Raw genomic sequence first — 7,162 nt, 5'->3', positions numbered from 1 at the left:
CTTGGACTGCAAGGATATCAAACCAGTCAATCCTAAAGGAAATCAATCCTGAATATTCATTGGAAGGACTGATGCTGACTTTGAAGCTCCAATACTCTAGCCACCTGATGCGAAGAACTGACTCATTGGAAAAGACCCTGATGCTGGGAAAGATTGAAGGCAGGAGGAGAAAGGAATGACAGAGGATGATGGTTGGATGGCATCACTGAGTCGATGCACGTGAGTTTGAGTAGGCTTTGGGAGTTGGTGATTGACAAGGAAGCCTGGCAAGCTCCAGTCCATGGGGTCACAAAGAGTCAGACACGACTGAGCAACTGAACTGAACTGATACTTCAATTAAAATTAAAAAAGGATAGGTGAATTTATAATCCACTTCTAAACTCAATCTGTTGCATTATGTTGTTTAGTTGAAATAAATAAAGGAAGGAAATTCAGCCTCTTGTAATTTTACTAACCATTGCTTTTCTCAGGGGTTTCCCTGATAGGTCTGTTGGTAAAGAATTCGCCTGCAATGTAGGAGACCCCAGGTCGATTCCTGGGTCAGAAAGATCCACTGGAGAAGGGATAGGCTATCCATTCCAGTATTCCTGGGCTTCCTTTGTGGTTCAGTTGGTAAAGAATCTGCCTGCAATGTAGGAGACCTGGGTTTGATCTCTGGGTTGAGAAGATCCCTTGGAGAAGAGAAAGACTACTACCCACTCCGGTATTCTGGCCTGGAGAATTCCATGGACTATATAGGCCATGGGGTCGCAAAGAGTCAGACATGACTGAGTGACTTTCAGTTTCATTGCTTTTCTCAGGGCAAATGTCAATATGGTGAAAAGGCAAATAACATCTTAATATTATTATTTATGACAACAATTTTGACTTCACGTTCTTCTTGAAAGGATCTTTGGGACACACTCCTACTCCCCACCCCAACCTCCCCCGAAGTCTGTAAATCACACTTTGAAAACCACTGCCCTATTATATATAGTTGTGATCATTAAAATTGTTGATACAAAAACAGCAATTTATATTGTTCCAGCGAATACATGTTATTTTGGAAGGTTTTCTGTTTGGTTCACACTCTGTTTTCCTGGCCCGGCCCAGGAAAACATCATTCGGTGTGTCTCTGCTGGGACTGTGTTGCTGTGGGCAGCTTTGCACAAATGTTATGTCTTTCTTTATGTCATGATTTCCCATGTGGGGGAGGCGGCATTTGAGGGGTGCATAAGAACTACGAACTCAGTGATATTAGGCTGACAAATTTTGAAATATGTATTTTAAACAGTTGTGAATACGGACAGCGGTGTTCTTAGAGTTGATTGAAGGACATAAGAGTCTGTGTGGACTTTTTGCCAGGTGTTTAGAACTCTGGATCACTTGGGGAAAAAACAAAAATCTTTTTCTACGTAAAGATATTTGGGTGAGTTATGGCACAGCTGGACAAATTTAGGCCTGGATAGATTCATGACTGGTTTGAAAGGTAAGTACCCCCTAAATATTCTATTCTATATTATTGTGGAAGAATAGTCCTCCTGCTTTCTTTAGTCAAGGTAGTGGAATTCTAGGAGATGATAAATATAAAAAGGGATCCAAGATCAGCCAAGCCAGCCCTGGGGATCAGCAGGGTGTTAAATGCTGTTCTTTGTAATGACTATTTTAAAAATACATTGCATAAAAGATAAGGTGACTATTTTTTTTTCCCTAAGGAAAGGGGGTCACTGAGCACCCATTCATTCTACTTTAGGTAAGTGCACATGATTTAGTTCTTGGGTCAGCATCCCTTTCTTACCCCTCGTCCATATTTTGATCCTGGTGATGCTGATTTCAGGTATCACCACCCCATCCACGTTGATGCTGCCCTGGCCTAGAAATCACACATTGTATTCCTCGTGGGATATTGATTGGTTCAAAGGAGGGAACCAGACCCAACTCAAGTTAACCATAGTCAATGAAACTTTACACAGGGACTTTATCTTTGAGCTCTAAAGGAGTCCCACCTGCTTCGGAGTTGTTCAGATACGGAGTTGCTCAGATATGGAGTTGTTCAGATTTGGAGTTGCTCAGATATGGAGTTGTTCAGATACGGAGTTGCTCAGATCTGGAGTTGCTCAGATATGCTGTTGTTCAGATCTGGAGTTGCTCAGATATGGAGTTACATCTGGGAAGACACTGCCTGAGAATGAATCCCATCCGGAAAGATGACAGAGAGGATACAAGTTCTGGTCTCATCCTCTGACCCACATCAAGCTGTACATGTCCTACCCCTGGACACGTCAGGCGCATGAAGCTATACGTTTCATTTTTGCTAAACCATCTTGGGTTGGGGTGTCTGTTGCTTACAATCAAACACTCCTAAGTGATTCTGGTGAAAATTTTATCCAAACTACAAAAGAAGGAAGTCAGGAGGGACAGCTGCAGAATCTTGACATCTGAAATATCAGGTCCCAAACTAAGAAGATTAACTCCCACAAGCACAGATGTAAAGTCCTACAGTTGGGTCTTTCAGACAAATTCTGGCTTGGGACCTGTGCCATCCTCTGAGACAGAGAGCCTCTTAGAGATGCAGTGCCACCCACAGATCTGGAAGACCTGGGAGGTGCTGATCTCTGGCGTGGTTGGCAGAATCCTTGTGTGCTATGCTTAGTCGCTCAGTCATGTCGGACTCTTTGCAAACCCATGGACTGTAGCCAGCCAGACTCCTCTGTCCATGGGGATTCTCCAGGAAAGAGTACTGGAGTGGGTTGCCATGCCCTCCTCCAGGGGATCTTCCCCACCCAGGGTTCAAACCCAGGTCTCCCACATTGCAGGCGGACTCTTTACCATCTGAGCCAGCAGGCAGAATCTTTACCTGAGTCCTTTGCTTATGGTGGGTCCTGGATCTTCAGTCTCATTCTCTCAGGCCATAGCAAGCAAGCTTGGACGTTCCTCTGCCTCTGACCATATCACAGCAGTTCATACCATGCACGACCTTTCTGTTATTCCACTTTCTCTCCCTAGTAGTACCCTTTGGCTCTTCCTTCCCCCAATTACTACTAATCATATTGAATTGTGATACTATTTGCCAGGCACCTTGCTAAGTCTCCTTTATCCTCCCAAATAATCTTATGAGGTAGGTTCTAGCTTTGTTCCCATTTTACAGGTAGAGAAACAGACTTGCAGATGTCAAGGAACTTGGCCCAAATAGCAGCAAAGCCAGGTCTCTCTGGAACCAAAGTCCATGTTCTTAAGAGTTTTCCTAAACTGCAGATTTGTAAAAAGTGGAGGGTGTGTATGGGAGGGAGTGGGGATGGAGGAGATCCAGTTTTCAAACATGTTTTGTAAGATCATGTGGTATTTAAAAAAATTTTTTTAACCAGTGTTTAAAAGTGAGAAAATAGCTCATAAAAATCAACTTCCTGATTCTCTGGAAAATAAGCAGTCAGGAGGTCTGGCAACAAGAATGCTTTCATTCCTGCTTGGTCCGAGTCACCTGGAGCTGAGTGGCAGCTGAATGGGTCCTGATTTCCTATGATTCCTCATTTCCAAGTTATGCAGGGTCCCCATGCCCAGCTTGCCTGCGCATTGATGACCAATAGATGTTTGAGTATGGAGCCTCTACTCTCATCATGTCCAGGCCATCTCTGCTTGTTCTTCTTCACCACTGGCCAGTCTGCCACAAAAGCCCCCAGCTACTGCCAAGCCTGGCAGTTTTCACTTTGTTCCCAGAAATCCAGCCGCAGAGTCTAAATCACACAGGGAACAGCCAGGCTGGCGCTCAGGGCTCACCTGGTCACTCAGAGTGCATACCTTTCCATTTGTCTCCCCTTCCTGGCCTAGAGGAAAAATTTAATCAGCTTCTGGGGCTGTGACCCAAGGAAAAGGAAGATCTGAGAACAAACTTTGCAACTTTGCTATTGAGGTTATCAGTGGCATCCAGGAACCTTGAGAAAGGTCAGGTTGCAGCTTGGAGACTTTAAAACATTTGAACACTCATACATTCTAGTGAGGCAAGACAGACAATAAATAAGACAAAGAAGCTTTTAGATGGTTTAACTGCTGTGGAGAAGAAGAATGCAGGCCAAAAGGGGTGGGGTGAAGGTTGATTTTTAAAAAGTAGGGTCAGCTGGCAGTTCAGAAATTAGGACTCTGTGATTCCACTGCTGGGGCATGAGTTCAACCCTTGGTCGGGGAACTAAGACCCATAAGCCTATAGGAGGTGAAGAAGCCAGCCCTGCAGATACCTGGGAGAAAAATGTACCAGGCAGAGGAATAGAAACTGCAAAGGCCCTGAGGCAAAGCATGCCTGGCGTGTTTGAAAAGTAGTAAAGGTGCCAGCATGTCTGTAGTGGAAGTGAACAAGAAGACCATGAGAGGGAGATTCAGAAAATTCGCACAGGGTGTGGAAACAACACGGGACAGGCCCTTGTAGGCCAGGGTAGGGACTTTGGTCTTGAAGCCCTGAGATGAGAGCCTGTAGAGGTTTTGGGGTGATATAACCCCATCAAAGGGGCTTTCCTGATGGCTCAGCAGGTAAAGAATCCGCCTGTAATGCAGGAGACACAGGTTCAATCCCAGGGTCAGGCAGATCCCCTGGAGAAGGAAATGGCAATCCACTCCAGTATTCTTACCTGAAAAATCCCATGGACAGAGGAACCTGGTGGGCTACAGTCCATGGGGCCACAAAGAGTCGGACACGACTGAGCGACAAAGCACGCAAGCAAGCAACCTGATCAAAAATTTCTGATGTGTTTTTTATTGTGACAAAATACACGTAACAATACCATTTTAACCATTTAAAAGTATAAGTACAGTAACATTACGTACACTCATGTTGTTGTTCAACCATGACCGTCACCTGTCCCCAGTACTTTCAGATGTTCCCAAAATGGAATTCTGTACCCATTGAATAGTAACTATCCCGTTTCCTCTCCTTCCAGCTCCTGGTAGAATATTGATTATTCTACTCTTGTCTCTATCAGTTTAACTCAGCTAGATACCTCATTTAAGTGAAATCATACAATACTTGCCTTTTTGTATCTGATTATTTCATGTCTTCAAGACTCATTCATGCTGTAGCCTGTGACACAATTTCCTTCCTTTTAAACACTGAACAATAGCCCAGTGTAATGTATATGACATTTTATCCACCCATCCACTGGACATTTGGATTATTTCCATCTTTTGGCCATTGTGAAGACTGCTACAATGAACACAGGTAGCGTTGAATAATTATTATTCAAAGGTAAAAATACCTTTTCAAGAACTTGCTTTCAAATTTTTTAGGTGTATCTGATTGAAAGTTGAAATGGAAGCTGGAGCAGGGTCCAGGGTCAGAGCTGTGGAGGGGGTAAGAAGTGGTTAGATTCTGGATGTATTTTTCAAGGATAGCTGACATAATTTGCTGGAGGATCTTGTGTGGGGTGTGAGACAATTTAAGACCAAACCTTCCCAGATAACTTGGTGTTTAATGAGTCCTCTTCACCTTTGCAGCTATTTAAGAAAGTTGCAGAATAATGCTTGCCAAACAATGTTATTTACATAAAAACATATAAAACAATGTAAATGCAAAGATAGAGCTCTCAAATAATACATATCAAGTTATTAACCATGGTCACCTGTAGAATGAAAGAGAGGAAGCAGAGGTGAGAGTTCTCAGGCAGAATCTTATCTCTCTCTGTTTTTTTTTTTTAGGCTGTGCTGGGTCTTCATTGGTGCTAATGGACTTTCTCTAGCTGTGGCGAGCTGGGACTACTCTCAGTTGCAGTGCACTGGCTTCTCATTGGGGTGGTTTCTCTTCGTTGCGCAGCACAGGCTCTAGAGCACAGACCCAACAGCGGTGGCCCCATGGCATGTGGAATCTTCCCAGAGCAGGATCAAACGCATGTCTCTTGCATTGGCAGGTGGATTCTTAACCACTGGATCACTAGGGAAGTCCGGAGAATCTTATTTTTAGGTTCGTTTATCTTTTAAAATAAAAGAGTATATTCATATACCACTTGTGTAATTAAAACTTAAAAAAAACCCCTAATGAATAGTGTTCACCTTTTTAAAAGACTAGAAGGGGCTTGGTTTAATTTAGGACCAAGTTCTCCCAGCCAATTGGGTATTTAATGAGTCAGATTCACTTTTGAAGCTATTTAATTGCTACTGAAGTGGCTTGAATCACTCATTCATGCTGGGAAGGAAAATAGGAGACTTTCATTTGGCTCTGTCTGCTGAAAGCGAAAACCTTTCCAGCTAGCATGGGCACATAGCCCAGGACCAACCAGGCAGCCTTAGAGAAGTCAGCAAATATTAATGTGTAATCACGTAAGTGACAATAATCATTTCAACAACTATAAAATAGCAGCAGCAACCACGTACACCTGGGTGGCACTTGCAGTGCCAGCTCTATTTTTTAAAATTTTGTATTTATTTATTTGGCTGTGCTAGGTCTGGCAACCCACTCCAGTGTTCTTGCCTGGAGAATCCCAGGGGCGGGGGAGCCTGGTGGGCTTCCGTCTATGGGGTCGCACAGAGTCGGACACGACTGAAGCGACTTAGCAGCAGCAGCAGCAGCAGGTCTTACTTGCCGCACATGATATCTTTGATCTTCACTGTGCATGTGGAACCTTGAGTTACAGCATGTGGGAACCTGAAGGGTTGAAGAGGGATTGAACCTGGGCCCCTTGCATTGTGAGGGCAGAGTCTTAGCCACTGGACCACCAGAGAACTCCTTGGCCAGCCAATGCTCTAAACATTTCATATGTACTAATGAACAATAGCCCAGGGAGGAGAGACTATTAGCCTAAATTTATAGGAAGGAAATAGAGGCACACAGATTTCCACTCATTGCACACTCTGGAGATCAGTTCCATCTCCTATTGTTTCCTCCTTGCCTGTTTCTTGCCTTTTTACTTCACTTATGAGGTTTGGATCATGTTGCAAGGCTTAGTGGTGACGCAGCAAACAATGAGGCTATGGGGATGTTGACAGCAGGTGTTTGATTCTTGCTCCCCTGGCATACTGGCACATAGTCTCCATGCAGCTGACAGGATAATCCTTTTATCTTTTAATAATCCAGGTCATACTAAACAAATGAAAAATGAAACTTAGCAGTCACCTCGGAACATACTGATTGTGGCAGCGTTGCCCTGAGATGGCCCTTGAGGTGCCTCTCCTAGCGTTGACGCCACGTGTAATCCCTTCCCCAACT

Source organism: Bison bison, unplaced genomic scaffold (genome assembly GCF_000754665.1).
Source record: "Bison bison bison isolate TAMUID 2011002044 unplaced genomic scaffold, Bison_UMD1.0 scf7180017864072, whole genome shotgun sequence".
NCBI lineage: Eukaryota > Metazoa > Chordata > Mammalia > Artiodactyla > Bovidae > Bison > Bison bison.
Note: the sequence above shows the minus strand (reverse complement) of the source record.